This window comes from Meles meles, chromosome 2 (assembly GCF_922984935.1).
Source record: "Meles meles chromosome 2, mMelMel3.1 paternal haplotype, whole genome shotgun sequence".
In the NCBI taxonomy this organism is placed as follows: domain Eukaryota; kingdom Metazoa; phylum Chordata; class Mammalia; order Carnivora; family Mustelidae; genus Meles; species Meles meles.
This window is the reverse complement of record NC_060067.1, coordinates 126901309-126917466: the sequence shown is the minus strand read 5'-3', so window position 1 is coordinate 126917466 and position 16158 is coordinate 126901309. Positions and strand designations below refer to the sequence as shown.

At 39.2% G+C, this 16158-nt stretch overlaps 1 pseudogene; it reads left to right on the top strand.

Moving 5' to 3' along the window:
* The first annotated feature begins 13937 nt into the window (after positions 1-13937).
* Positions 13938-15007, top strand: LOC123936892 (annotated as a pseudogene).
* The last annotated feature ends 1151 nt before the right edge of the window (positions 15008-16158 follow it).

Sequence of the window (16158 nt, the reverse complement as noted above, 5' to 3'; positions counted from 1 at the left end):
TAATACAATCAAAGGCAATGAAGAGAAACAAGTAAGAAGCCACATAGAGTAAAACTCTAGGCTGATTTAATTTCTGAATCATAAAATCATACTCAGATTCCATCACACTTAGAAACTTTGATGGAATTGTATTCCATATATCATACATATGGATTTGGAATTTTATGGAAATGCGTGGTATATATCACATTATGCTTTTTACATTTCTAGATATATTTCATGGTACAGCTTTATCCACAAAAGCATGAAGCATATTGTTATCCTTTATGTGTGAGTGAATAGGTTTTTAAGATTATTTTGACCATATGCTATTTTGCTTTTATGTTTTAATATTAGAATATAATTGTCATATGAGATGGAATTTCACTGTTCCTTAATGCCGTGACCTGGTTGGGATGCATGAGAAGAAAGCCAAATAGCACTGGTATCTGAAAGAACTGATAAAAACCCATCCTAGTATTTGGGTTTCATCAGAATTTCTGCACAAAATTCTTACAGAGAGAAGGACAGGACCTTTATTGAGCATCTGTTCTAACTCAAAATCTTATACACATCATCTTATTCAGTCTTCATCAAAAGCCTTGAGATAGAAACTATAAAGGTTTCTTTAGGTGAAGAAATAGATTCAGGAAGTTTGGGTAATTTGCTCAAAGTCACGATGCTAATGAGTGGCACAAGCATTCAACAACTCCCAGTCACAAAAGCAAACATACAACTTTCACTATAAGCTCAGCAAAGTCACTGCTCTCTATCCAGAAGTGATCGCATGAGTTACATGCAAGAGTGTTCTCATGATTGATACAAGGCTGTTTTGATGGGTGGCTCATATAAAGCTTTAGCAGGATTAAGTGTCAAAGTCCTCAGTTAAGTAGGGGAACTCTGAACCTGGAGAACACTTCTATGAGTAGTGGGCTATAGAACTTGCTGTATTTTGTACTTTGATCATGCAAGGCCAGAAGTGTCTGTATGGTCTTTTGACCCAATCGCACATTTTCTCTTTCTCCGGTGAAAAGTTACTCTTCCCAATCCTTGCACTATTTAAGGAACACTTTAGTAGAGATCCACTAAAAGTATTTGAAGCACCCGCAGTAGCCATTTCTGGAAAGTGGATTCTTAACTTGGGTCTTTAAATGCGAACTAAAAACTCCTAGCCTGTGGAGGCTTAATGAGGGTATTCCTAATGTTAACTCTTCACAGAATGTAGAATAAATGTGTACCCGCATGCACGTCACACTATTTATGCAAAAGTACTTTAAAATAAATTACTGACAATGTAAGAGTCAGGAATCATCAAGTTGTATATTTATCTTCCATATCTAAATTAGATTAGATCTCTCTTCCTATCGAGAAGATAAATATTCAGTTCTGAAACTGGAGACCATGTCTGTGTTCTTAACACATGCCCAGATGATGATAAGATGATGATAAGTCCTCCTTGAAGCAAAGCTGCTAGGGATCCTGAGACATGGGTACCAGCTACTGCTAGAATGGGGTCTCCTACATTAGCCTCCCCCTGGTGACTTTCTCTTCTCACAAGCGGACCAGCATAAGCTTTAGGGAACCCCATCTTCAAGTGAGTCTTTGAGATGAAGATTTTGCAAGGGACATTACACTTGAACAAAGTCTGGGGGAGACTGGAGCAAAATTGAGGCCAGCAAGGGCTTGGCAAGGATAGGAAGCAGCATAAAAAGCAGCCAGAGCCCAATGAGTACCCACAGGGCAGATAGTCCTGTCAGGTATCTGGATACTTGAAATGAGGAGGCCATAAGGCCAAGGCAGATGAGGGGCCACAGAAGCAGAGGGCTTCTCTCTGCTGCAATAGTCTCCCCAAGATTCAGGTAGAAAACAACCTGAGAGAGGCCCTGAGGAGATCTTCTTCCACAGAGGCTGATGGCGATATAATGGGCTTTTGGGTCAGAGAGATCTGGGTTCCTGTCCACCATGGTCACTTGCCAATGGAGTAACCTGGGTGATTTACTTTATGGGTCAAAATCATCATTTCCTCATGGAAATGGTAATACTGTAGCAATTTTGCAAAGGTATTATACAAATAAATAAAATAGGCACATAAATTGCAAAAAAAAAAGGAAGTCTCACCAGTTTTCCCATTTAGACCTATTTCTTTCATGTCCCCAAGAAGTCCCAGTCCTAGCTTTCATTAAGAGATCTATGACTTAGGGACTCTCTGAGGGGTACTTGAGGGTTCATTGAAGACAGAGCATGGGAGGAGCCCCTTCCTCTTAAGTTTTATGGAGGGAATGGTCTCATCTTTTCCTGCACCGCAAAAGAAATTGAATAAAATAAGAAAAAGCTAAAAACACCTCAAGAAAAGTATAAAAATTGTTACATTGCAACATTTGTAGACTGCAGCTCCAAATGCAGAGTGCACTGACAAATTTACCAAATTTGATTTCAGGCCAAAAATATGTCATTCATGAAAGCTTTAAAACATTATAGACATATGGACAAATATTGATGCATTTTTCAAAATAAAATTCTGCTGCTCTTTGTGTCCAATAATTCGTGGATGATTAACTTGTTCAAGTTTTCCAGTTAGCACACTAAGGGGCCATTAGAAATTAGCAAGTAAATAAAATAATGAACCTTGACTTTCTGAGTTTTAAGAATCTACATGTTTCATTCCACTCCATTCCAACTGTTTCATCCCATCAAACTAGAATGTTTTTCATTTTATGCACAATACATCCCTAGTCATTAATCCAAATCTGGATTGGGTGTATGAACTGCCCCCAGGAAGGCAGATTTACATATTGATATAAAAATGCAAATATTTGAATATGGACGGTGGCTATCACACAACTAGAGGTTTTTGCCCTGCAGATTTCTGGCAGCTGTCTGGAGAATTTACAGTCAGAACTGGAACAAAATAGAACAGAAGTAAAGGAAAGGAACCTTTGGGAAAATACATGAGAAATGTCCCAGTCCTAGCTTTCATTAAGAGATCCATGACTTTAGGGACTCTCTGAGGGGTGCTTGAGGGTTCATTGAAGATAGAGCATGGGAGGAGCCTCTTCCTCTTAAGTTTTATGGAGGGGATGGTCTCATCTTTTCCTGAACCGCAAAAGAAATTGAATAAAATAAGAAATAAAAACCTAAAAACACCTCAAGAAGTCAGAGAATACAAATGGCTGAACACACGATGTCTGGGAGGACTTGGACATCCAAGACAGGTTATCAGCAAGGAAAATTAGTATTAAAGCATATAAAATGCAACAAGAAATGGCAACAAATTAATGGGACAGTCATCCCCAGATCACTAAACTCGACAGATAACTGGAGCGAGGTTTATACCACAGAAGAACCAGCGTGGTCTGTTTTTATCGCTTCACTGAAATGGATTTAAAACCATAAAGAAAAGAAAGGGTTGTGCAATTACCGCTTCACTCATTCATTCCATTAAGCAATATGCATTTTTAGAGCACATGCAATGTTCACAGCATGAAAGATACCTTCTAAAGTCTGCCTGACCATTTTTGTCATTTGTTGTTATCACTCATACCCCCTTCCAGAAAGCACATTGCATTTTGCTGAATTACCTCTCCATTCCCAAGTCTTCGTGGTACAATCCATCTCATCTCTGGGAATCTGACCCCAGACAGAAAAGCATCCAATAAAGATATACGAACAAGGCAAAAAGAAAATGGATGGCAGCCTCTTGATAGGGTGAAGCCCAAAAACAAAAGGGCGATTCATCAGTGGGAAAATGAATGAAGGGACTGCAGTTTATGAAATAGTAGGTAGCCTTTTAAAAGAGTGAGCTCTATCCATACCACGTAACTTGAGGGAATTCCCACAACTTATTATTGACTTACAGAGGCAATATGGAGAGATGCATATATAATGAATTCTGATTTCATAAAAACAATAACTTTAAAAAGTGCCCTGTAATGCAGGTTTCTATATGATGATATGCACTAAGGAAGATATGGAGAGATGCCACACGGCAGTTAAAAATGACAAGGGGGAGAGAGGACATAAAAAAAAGATTTAAGATGTCATGTCTGAAAAACCCAGCAGGTGTCATATATTTAAGTAAAATTTAAAGGTATGAAATGTTATGGTAATTATCTCAAGGTGGGGGAACTTTAAATGGCTTTCCTTTTCTACTTTCTACTTGAAATTTTTTTAACTTTATAATTTTTTAAAATTTTAATATAACAAAATTTTTAAAAATTACAGTAAGTTTTCAGGCCACAGGCACCTCATACTAAAATCATTTTAAAAATTCTTGAACATTGGAGTGTTTTCCATCATTTCCTTCCCACAAGAAGATGTGGATTGATGATATTAATGTTGATGCTGGTATTAACATTGGACCTATGACTACAGTATTACACAACCTTCCACACACCCTACTCAGGCTTCACCTTATCCTTTTTTTGGACTTAATTTCACTATGGAAACCAACATATTTATTAGATCTTATATGGATATTATTCACAAATACTAGAAGGCATTATGTAATTGTTTTCCCAGAACTCACAGCCCCAAAGTGATCATTCTGCCTGGAACAGTCCAATATCCACCCAACATATAAGAGGACAATGAAATGATGATCTCCCTTTTATTGATCTATAGATCTTGAGGACCTCAGCTAAGCACACACATTCCAATAAAACAACCAGGATCTGATTAACTTTGTTTGCAGAGCAACATAGTGGAAAAGTTCCCATCATTTTGTTGTAATGAAAAGGGTTAAATGTGATGATGACAGAAGGTTTTTAATAAATAAATAAACAAATAAATAAATGTAGGGTGGCTCAGTCAGTTAAGCATCTGCCTTCAGCTCAGGTCATGATCCCAGGGTCCTAAGATCAAGTCCCACATGGGGCTCTGTGCTCAACAGGGAGTCTGCTTCTCCCTCCTCCTCTGCCAAACTCCTGTGCTCTTTATCTCTTTCTCATTCTGTCTCTCAAATAAACAAAATCCTTAAAAAAATTTTAACCATTTAAAAAAATAAGATTCATGTTAAAAAGGAATTTTAGCTTTTTATAAACATCCTGTAGGGCAGACTCAGGAGTTTAAAAGTTTACTCAAGACTCTATACTGGGTATAAACCAAGCAAGCCAAATAAGTTTTCAAGGGGTGAGGCTTCTGGAAGTGGGTTTCCCAGTGGGCAATGACAGTGAATCCCCAGCGGTCACTAGAAACAGAGAAGAGTTTATCAGTCAGATAACATTGTCCCTCCTCCAAAGGTGAACCGCATAAAAGTCACATGCCAAGGGTCTTCCAAAGTGGTCCGCCCCCTAATAATGTATGACTTAAATTATTTATGTTGCTTTCTAGTTTTCAAAGCATTTTTGCATACATCGTCCCCTGACTTAAACACACTCGTTGAGTCTTATTTGTGTTCAAAGCATATAATCTTCCTCATTTAGTTGACAAAACTGAGGCCAACAGATTTAAAAAAAAAAATTTATCAAAGTGAAAAGAGCTAATAAATTAAAAGTTGTCGCTTGGCCGAAGAGCCAGAATTTAAGTTCCATGAAGGCAGGGGAATTTATTGTTCTGTTTACCACTAGTACCTCTAGTGTCTCAGACACTCGGCAGCACGTGAGAGGCTTCTGGTAAACACCTGCTGGATGGACAAATGACTCCATTCACCAGAATATTGTCCTTTACGTTCGATTCAAAGATGGAAGGAAGGTTTCCAATGTGGGGTGTCCAGAGTCTGCAGAAAGAAACACAGCATAGATTAAGCCAAGCAGTTTTAATTCCAGATGCTTAAAATGCAAACATTCCCCACTGATTAGAAGATAGTGTTTTAAAAAATGTGACTACATATTTGTTTTGATTGAGACTTTTTATCTGTTCTTCTTGCACACATATCTTTATAATAATTCTCATAAAAGAAAACTGCAAGAAGTCCCATGGCAACAGGACTTCTGCTTTGTCAAGAAAAGATACTCAGTTTCCATCGTTTTGTGATTCAATTTACCTATGAAGCAGGGACTAGAGGAACTACAGAAAAAGATAAAAAAGAAAACAGAGGAAGACAAGGAAAATCATTATTGCAGCAAATCATCGATATTTTCTAGGTGGATGCATCCATGGAGGTAATAAATTGGTAGGCAGTTTTGATGTTGTTTCCTGTTCTCCCACATCTTCCCACAGTTTTAGTCACTGTCCTCCCTCCTCTCTGCAAGCACCGAGACACACCCCTCAGCCCTAGCAACTCCCAGGATGACCCGCAGAGCACCCAGAATGCCCATCGACTTCTCTCTCTGAGTGACCTGATTCCCTTCCTGTCTATTGATCACTGCCCCTGTCCATTTCTCCCCCAGCCCTCTAAATGCCGCCATTCTCCAAGGTTCCACCATGGTTCTCTGCATCTGCATTCCAGCATCTTCCCAGGGATCTAAGCCTTTGCCATCAACAATCCTTTTCCAAATATGGATCTCCAGCCCCAACCCTCCCAAGACTGGCATCTCTGCCTTTGTGCAAGGCATCTTACAAAAAGGAAGGTAACGCACAGGTCAAATGTTCAGAAAGGAAGACAAAGGGAACTGAAATAAAGGTTGCTGGCTCTGGGATCTAGGAGGTCCCTGGTGATATGCAAAGAACATTTATGTGAAGTGTTGAAGGAGCCATATGAGGGAGAAAAGTATGTCCAGCCAGCCCAAAAGAAACAACTCCCTTCACTTCTAGCCTCTCCCTACTCTGACATCACCCCTCCTACTCACCCTTCTTATTCCTAAGCCTCACTAACTCAGAATTGTATTCTCTCCCCTGCTTTCGTTCCCATCTGAACCACTGCAGCTACTGGGTTCCATTCACTCTCAGAGGGTCACCTTTCACCTTCTGCTAGTGTCTCCCTAGATCTTGTTGAATTACTGGAGTTAGAGGATCAGACTGAACCACTGCTCCTTGATGTACTCTTGTCTGCTGTCCTTTGGTCGTGAACTGAACCCATTCCATTTGGCCAGGCACAATTCTGAGGACAGATCACTGTTGCATGTGATCCTAGTCGAAAATGTGATATGGGGGAGAGCCAGCTTCTCCCCCATGATCTCTCCACTGGGTTATAATGAAAGTGAGTCTCGAACCAAATTCTGTCACCTAAATACATTTATTAAACAAATATTCACTAGCAAGCAGGCAGACACCTGTTTATGCCTTCTGTTTGCAAGTTTCATGAATTCCAGTTCTTTATGCTTTCTGTGTTCTAATTACCACTGTACATTCAATGTTTAACCAAGAGAAAATGATACTATTTCAGAGGAAGGATTCTGTGTCCCTTGCAGTTGTTTTCAGAAAACCACAATCCTCGGACTCAATTAATGGATGCAGGATAATTGAGGATTAAATCTTGGAGTCATTCCTACTCACCTTGCTTGGCCTTGCATCCTGTGCTTGCACAGGTAGAAGAGCAGTGTCCCTAAGTTATGTTAACCAACCCATGCAGTTAGAATACATTTAATTTTACCATTGAGAACCCATTTCTGACATTTAGTGTGTTATTGAGCACTCATAAGTTTTTTTTAAGATTTTATTTATTTATTTGACAGAGAGAGACACAGCAAGAGAGGGAATACAAGTAGGAGGAGTGGGAGAGGGAGAAGTAGGCTTCCCACCAAGCAGGGAGCCCAATGCAGGGCTCGATCCCAGGACCCTGGGATCATGACCTGAGTCAAAGGCAGATGCCCAATGACCGGGCCACCCAGGCGCCCAGAACGTTCATAAATGTTTTATTTAACATTCATATAGCACTACTCTGCAGCAGATACTAGTCTAGACACTATAGACATACCAACTCACTAATCCTTTTAGCAGCCTGTAAAGTGGTCACTAATAACGCCCTTTTTTAATCCCCATTCTACAGACTCTTTCACTGAAGTGCATATAAGTTAAATTCCTGGGATCTTACAACTAGTAAATAGCAGAGTCAGGATTCAAACAGAGTAGGTCTGATACCAAGATTTGTGGTCTTCAAAGTCCTCTGCTGTTTTGAATAACAGAAGCATTTATAAAAGCTACCCCTGGAATACAGGTTTCATGATTCAAAGACCAGCAAAGCCAATGACTACTTGGGTTGTAGCTTAACCTGAGCAATAATGGCAGCATAATGGCTCACTCTCCATACTGACGGATTTTTAAGTAAATAACTAACACAACCCAAGTCAACTCTGTGCTCTGTTAGTATGTCACTGGACAACACTTGTTTTCACCAAGAGCCTATTCACTAATTATTTAGGCTTGTAGATCTCGTTTCTCCAACTCTGTTTATCCCTTGTGCTGGTAACTGTTTGGGGTACTTCTTTGATATGCATGGAATCATAGAATCTATTTATAATGGTACTTGGAGCTCAACTAGTCTAATTGCCCTTCTGAACTTTTCAATCTCTATTTACACGTCACATCACTGTCAGATGATTGTGTATCTTTTGCTTGACTATACTCATTTGGAGCATCCTCATTTTCTCAGGGCAGCCAACTTGTTGTTAGACATTTCTGACTTCAAGAAAGTTCTTTCTCACGTTAAGTGGGAATGTTGTCTTCCTCAAGATTCCACTGACTCGACCATTGTTGTATGTGGTAACAAAGCAAACTTACAGAAACAAAGCATGCTCTCAACAAAAGAGTAGAAGGAAGGAAGAAAGGAAGACACCTTCCTTCCCAGGGTTTCCCACTGCCAGCGTGAAGGACATGAGTCACCAAAGAGGAGTGATGGTGATGGGAAGAACGGCACAGAGAGCCCACAAATGCAAGCCTCAGAGAAGACAGGCAGGTGAGCCCTGGTATGGCCAGGGAGGGTTTTGTCAGGCCGGCACCAGAATGGCCAAGGACATAGTAAATAAACGATGAATTTGTTGATGGATGGCTTAGGCTAGTAGTAGGCAGCCTGGTATCTAAGCATGGTTCCTTTGATCACAATTACTGATTTCTACTTTTTATTGATCATGACTTAAAACCCAGCTGTGGAAATGCCCCAAAGTTGGCTAATGGCTAATTTTTTGCAATTTGAGGCAGAAACACAAATCAGCAAGCCTCAGGTTATGGCTTTACACTTCTGAGCCTGCCTGCAGTGAGCTGCTGATTTTGAATTGCAGGTCGATAATTGCTAAGTGGTTCCCATGGATCAAAGCTGTGCTGCAGTCCTGGGTAAGGTGTGGATAATAAATTACAGATCTGTCCAAGTCAGAGAACCCCAGTCTTTTTTTCCTCAGTGTTCCAAAATTCGTTGTTTATGCACCACACCCAGTGCTCCATGCAATACGTGCCCTCCTTAATACCCACCACCTGGCTCACCCAACTCCCTACCCACCTCCCCTCCAAAACTCTCAGTTTGTTTCTCAGAGTCCACAGTCTCTCATGGTTTGTCTCCCCCTCCGATTTCCCCCAATTCACTTCTCCTGTCCATCTCCCAATGTCTTCCATGTTATTCTTTATGCTCCACAAGTAAGTGAAACCATATGATAATTGACTCTCTCTGCTTGATTTATTTCACTCAGCATAATCTCTTCCAGTTCCGTTCATGTTGATACAAAAATTGGGTATTCATTCTTTCTGATGGAGGCATAATACTCCATTGTATATATGGACCATACCTTCTTTATCCATTCATCTGTTGAAGGACATCTTGTTTCTTTCCACAGTTTGATGACTCTGGTCATTGCTGCTATGAACATTGGGGTACAGAGCCATCCAAGCCTCCCTCAAAAAAACTGAAAGATCCGGAATACACAAGCTCTCTTTACACCTTAAAGTACTGGAAAATTAACAGCAAATTAAGCCAACCCCACACACAAGAAGGGAAATAATCAAGATTAGATCAGAGATCAGTGAGATAGAAACTAGAGATAAAGTAGAACTCATCAACAAACTAATAGCTGATTTTTGAAAGAATCAATAAGACCAATAAACCATTGGCCAAACTAATCCAAAATAAAAGAGAGAGGACCCTAATTAATAAAATTATGAATGAAAAGGGAGAGATCACAACTAATGCCAAGGAAATAGAAAAAATCATCAGAAATTATTATCAACAGTTATATGCCAATAAGTTAAGCAACCTAGATGAAATGGATACATTCCTGGAAACCTATAAACTACCAAGACTGAATCAGGAAGAAACTGACAACCTGATTAGACCAATATCTAGTGACGAGATTGAAGCAGTGATCAAAAACCTCCCAAAAAACAAAGAATCCAGGACCTGATGGAACCCCTGGAGAATTCTACCAAACATTCAAAGAAGAAATAATACCTATTCTCCTGAAGCTGTTTCAAAAAATAGAAACAGAAGGAAAACTTCCAAACTCTTTTTATAATGCCAGCATTACCCTGATCCCCAAACCAGGCAAAGACCCCACCAAAAAGGAAAATTTCAGACCAACATCCCTGATGAATATGGATGCCAAGATTCTCAACAAGATCCTAGCTAATAGGATCCAACAGTACATTAAAAAAGATTATCCACCATGACCAGGTGGGATTTATCCATGGGATGCAAGAGTGGTTCAACATTCACAAATCAATCAATGCAATAGAATAAATCAATAAGAGAAGAGAGAATAACCACATGGTCCTCTCAATTGATGCAGAAAAAGAATCTGACAAGATACAGCATCCATTCCTGATTTAAACAATTCAAAGTATAGGGATAGAGGGAACATTCCTCAACTTCATAAAATCTATCTATGAAAAACCCACAGCGAATATCATCCTCAATGGGGAAAAGCTGACAGCCTTCCCATTGACATCAGGAACATGACAAGAATGTCCACTCTCGCCACTGTTATTCAACATAGTACTAGAAGTCCTAGCAACAGAAATCAGACAATAAAAAGAAATAAAAGGTATTCAAATTGGCAAAGAAGAAGTCAAGCTCTCTCTCTTTGCAGATGACATGATACTTTATATGGAAAATCCAAAAGACTCCACCTCTAAACTCCTAGAACTCATACAGCAATTCAGTAATGTGGCAGGATATAAAATCAATGTATTGAAATCAGTGGCTTTCTTATACACTAACAATGAAAATACAGAAAGGGAAATTAGAGAATCAATTCCATTTACTATAGCACCAAGAATCATAAGATACCTGGGAATAAACTTAGCCAAAGAGGTAAAGGATCTGTACTGGAGGAACTACAGAACACTCATGAGAGAAATTGAAGAAAACACAAAAAGATGGAAGAGCATTCCAAGCTCATGGATTGGGGGAACCCTAGTCTTATATGATAATAAGAATGATAGGGAAAACATCACTAACAAGATTGCCTGGGCAGTACTTCGCAACTGTGAACAGTACTTTTAACTCAAATGCACTCAGCATCCTGAGTATGTATGAATAATGAGACACAGAAGTTGTGATATTCCTCAAATCAAACATGTAGAAAATGAGAGCACAGTTTAGATATTTAGACATCTAATTCAAAAAGCAAGCAAGTCCAGAACCAACAATGAAAAAATGCTGATCAATACATTGACAAGTTATGCATTTTACGGTATAAAAATTGTACCTCAATAACGATATGTCTTAAGTAATAACCAAAAGAGATGATTGAGCCACTAATAATGGCCAATAATAAATGTAAAGAGAAACTGATCTATGCAGCATCTCCTCTGAGCTCCACCCTTTAGTCATTGGGTTCTGTCCCTCATCTTACTTACTAGTCTTTCCTGTAAATCAGGGATATGCGTTTTACAGATAAAGAATCTAAGTCTCTAACCTCCCCTTCTGGGAGATCAAAGATACCAAACCAAATGTAGATCATTCCAAAATCTGAGCTCTTTTTATGTTATTACTTTTTTCCCAAAGTGTGCTAGGAATACCACTGGCAGCACGTGAGATGATTCACACAGATGAGCATTTCCTATGTTCGGGTTTAATGTGAACTTGAGGGGTAATAAGCAGTTTTGTATTTAAAGGAATGATACAAAATGTCTTTTAAATAAATCTATTTAAGTTTTTGAAAGTTGTTCAATTTAAAGAAAAATGGTAAATATTACAAATAATGATGTAATTGCCACATGATGTCATGGCAAAAATTAAAATGGTAGCACGAGATGTGTAAATTTGGAAAATCAAGAGCTACATTGCACTTGCTTCCACACAGGCAGTGATTAACAAGTGGGTCACCACTCAACTATTCTCCACAGTACATTCTCCACATGCTAAAGAAAATAATTCCAAAAGAGCTTGAATCCATTTTTTGGCAGAAATGGAACTTGAAGTAATTTCCATTTATAAGTGCACCCCTTGTAAATTTTTATGTGTTCTTTTTCTGTTGGTATATATGCACTACCTCCTATCAGGTCCCATTTGTTTCATGCTGGGTCATCTGATCTTCCCCAAGAAGCAATGTGGATTCAGAAGAACCAGCAAGTTTGGGGCAGGGGATGAGAGCATACCTGGTTCCATATGCCATCCAGAAAAGAAGTAACAATTATGAATACAAACATGAATTTTTTTAAATTTCTACAACCCACTCAAAAAGAGTAAACAGGCCATATCCAATGCCCTTCTTGTGAAAGAGTAAAGAGAGTTAGGTGATAAAGAGCAAAAAGCCATGTTGAGGGGTTGGAGTGCCCAGAGCACTGAATTATTCTCTCATTCAACAAATATTGATTGGTAACCTATTATGTAGCCAAAGACTCTCCTATGCAGGGAGATACTTTGGTAGAGCGGAAAAGTACCTGGAAGAACAAGTGTGCAGGTAAACACTTAAACAACCAGCTTTGCAGGAAGGTGAGCAGGGGTGAGGGGGACCCTAGGCTATGGCATTTGTCAATTTACATAGTGTATATACTCCTACTCTAGGGAGCAGATTAACTGGAAAAGAACATGACAGAAGTTTGTGGTGTGATGGGGAATGTTCTCTATCTTGTCTTACATTGGTAAACTATTGTCAAACTCCTCAAACTGAACAAATTGTGGTTTTGTGTTCCAGAAATGTTACTTGTACCTTATTTTAACAAATTTAAAAAATAAAGCACAAGAAAAATGATCACTTGCTTTTAGGTCTGAATAACTGGGTGGAGGTTAGTGACATTCATTCTGATTAGAACAATGGAAGAGATAGATAAACAGTTCTCTAAGGAACTGTGATTTGGTGTCCATTGATTCACAAACATTTACTGATGTCAATTATATGCCAGGGTCATTTTTAGAATTCAATAAAATTTCATGTAGCTATAACCACAATAAAACCTAGAGTGTATTTTTTGACAGGGTGCTAGATGACATTGTGTAGAGTGTGCCATGTGAAAATCTAGGGTAAAAGCATGCACTGAGGTGTCTTTGAGACACCAAAGTCAATGTTACATGGGCATTTGGCCTGTCAAATCAGAGGAGATATCATGGTAAATATTCATTCACAGACATTCATTAACTTAGTGTGTTCTGAGAGCTGGCCAAGAAATGAAGAGACAGAGGTAAACAAGAAGACTTAGAACATAGCAGGACACTCTGAGCATAGGGGCCTAAACAGGAAATTCAAGTAAGTCAACTTTAAGGCAAATGCCAAGTGCTGTGCCAGTCTGACATAGAGCAACTATCCCACCATGGAGTTAGAAAGTCTTGCTGGAGATGAAGTCTTGACACAAGTTTTGAAGGCCAAGAAGCCTTCAGGTCAAGCAAAAAGGACAGAAGGTTGTTTCATCATTTATGGGTGTTTCTTCATCCATGGCCAACATATTGCTCTAAGTATGTGGGATACATCAGTAACCAAAACAGGTGAAAATCCAAATTGATGCACTTCTTTGATTTACATTCTGGTTTAAAAAAAACATTTCAGGAAAGGAAGTGGGAGCACGTGAGCATTGTTAAACACCTAACGGATAGATGAATAGGCCTGTGCATAGATATATTATTATGTCAGAAATTGTCTAGGGAAAAAAAGGGAAGAGGAGGAAATATAATAAAAGCACAAAACGTTGAGTGGTGGGACCACCATACCTGGGCTTTCAACATGAGCGTCCCCGCCTTCATCGACATCAGTGAGGAAGATCAGGCGGCTGAGCTTCGAGCTTATCTGAAATCTAAAGGAGCTGAAATTTCAGAATAGAACTCAGAAGGTGGACTTCATGTAGATTTAGCTCAAAACATTGAAGCCTGTGATGTATGTCTAAAGGAAGATGATAAAGATGTTGAAAGTGTGAATGAACAGCATGGTGTCTCTCCTACTGATCCCAGAAACAGACAAGCAAGGAGCTCTGACTGAAAGCCTGTGTGAAAAGCTGGTCACATTTCGGGAAGTTGAACACCCATCTCTGAGACCACAATTGCTAATCAACCTTTGCCATGGGATGGATAAGAACACTTCCATAAGATACGCCATATACTGCAGTCTCGTAAAAGTGGCAGCACCTTGTGGGGGCATTCAGTGTATTCCAATTGAGCTGGATCGAGTTAGAAAATGGATTTCTGACTGGAACCTTACCTTTATAAAGACTCCTTTATGAGGCATTTGTGGATTGTAAGAAAAGTCATGCTGTTTCAAAAGTCACAGTAGAATTGCTAGGAAGTTACACGGAGGACGACGCTTCCCAAGCTTGACTTGATGCCCACAGGTGTATTGTATAAGCATTGAAAGATCCAAATGCATTTCTTTTTAAATCACATTTTTGAGTCAAATTTTTGGAAGGTGAGCTTATTCATGATCTTTTCACCATATTTATGAGTGCTAAATTGGCATCGTATGTCAAGTTTTACCAGAATAATTAAATGAGCAGAATATGGAAAAAGTGAAACTGCTTACTTTTATGGGAATGGCAGTGGAAAATAAAGAAATTTCTTTTGACACAAGGCAGCAAGAACTTCCGATTGGAGCCAATGATGTTGAAGCTTTTGTTATTGATGTAAGAAACAAAATGGTTCCCTGCAAAATTGATCAGACCCAGAAGAAAAATAGTTGTTGGTCATAGCACACAATGGACATTTGGAAAACAGCAGTGACAACAACTGCATGACACACTAAATGCCTGGAAATAAAACTTGAACAAAGTGAAAAACAGCCTTTTGAGTTTTTCTGATGCATGAATTTTTAAGCTATATATAAAATTTTGTTCTTTTTAGAAAAAATCTAAATCACAGTAAAACAAACTGCAATTTGACTAAAGTCTGGACATTTACTGTCTTAATTTTAAAAGAAATGTAAAAATTCACAAGTTTCAGAGGATGCAAAGTAACCAGTTCCAAAGGGTCACTATCTATCTTGTATATTACATAAGTTGTGTTCTGCAAGGAAGGGGGTTAAAGGTGGAACAAGAGCTTTGATGAAAGAATACATGGAGGAAAGCAAATCTAATTTAGGGGCATTGGATGCCAACAGCCGTCTTAGCCATATCAAATGAAACATTTGTAAAAATACAATAGTAGTATAATTTTATCACATCAAAAGAAATTGGAAAAATGAGTATAACTGTAAAGCTTTAGATGCAACATTTTGTTCTAGTCAAAACCATATTATTGATATTTCAATTAAATCAGTTCAACACTGCGGGGGATGCAAGGGAAGCACAATATTTTGCAAAAAGTTTCGGGTACAGGGCACATGAGTGACTCAATCGTTAAGCATCTGCCTTCAGCTCAGGTCATGATCCCAGGGTCCTGAAATTGAGCCCTGCATCAGGCTCCCTGCTCAGTGGGGAGTCTGCTTCTCCCTCCCTCACTCCCCCTGCTTGTATTCCCTCTCTTGCTCTCTCTGTGTCAAATAAATAAATAAAATGTTTAAAAAAAAAAAAAAGGTTCTGATAGAACCACAAAAATGAAGCTACAGCTACTGCCAAGAGGGGGCAACAGAGAGTCATGGTCAGGGCTCCTAGACTAGGCACAGGAGCTCCCTAGTGTTTTGGAACTAGATTAGTAGCCTGAAGCAGAAACCCCAGAGTACTTTGAGCCCAAAGGAGTTGAAAAGATCACAGCATAAGCCACAAGTAGTTACAGAAGTAGAAGCATATCAGGGTTCCCTGTGACTTACGGATTAAACCCAGGCCCCTGAGCAAGATAGACAATGTCCTCATGACCAGGACTCCATCAACCACTTAGGTGTCAGATCCTACCTATTCCCACCCTGGCAATGAGGAATTTGCCCTCTAGTTCCTCATACATATTATACCAGTCACCTCCCTGCAAGTGAGCACCTGCTTATTGCTCAGCTTATAATGGCCTATCCACATTCATAAGACTAA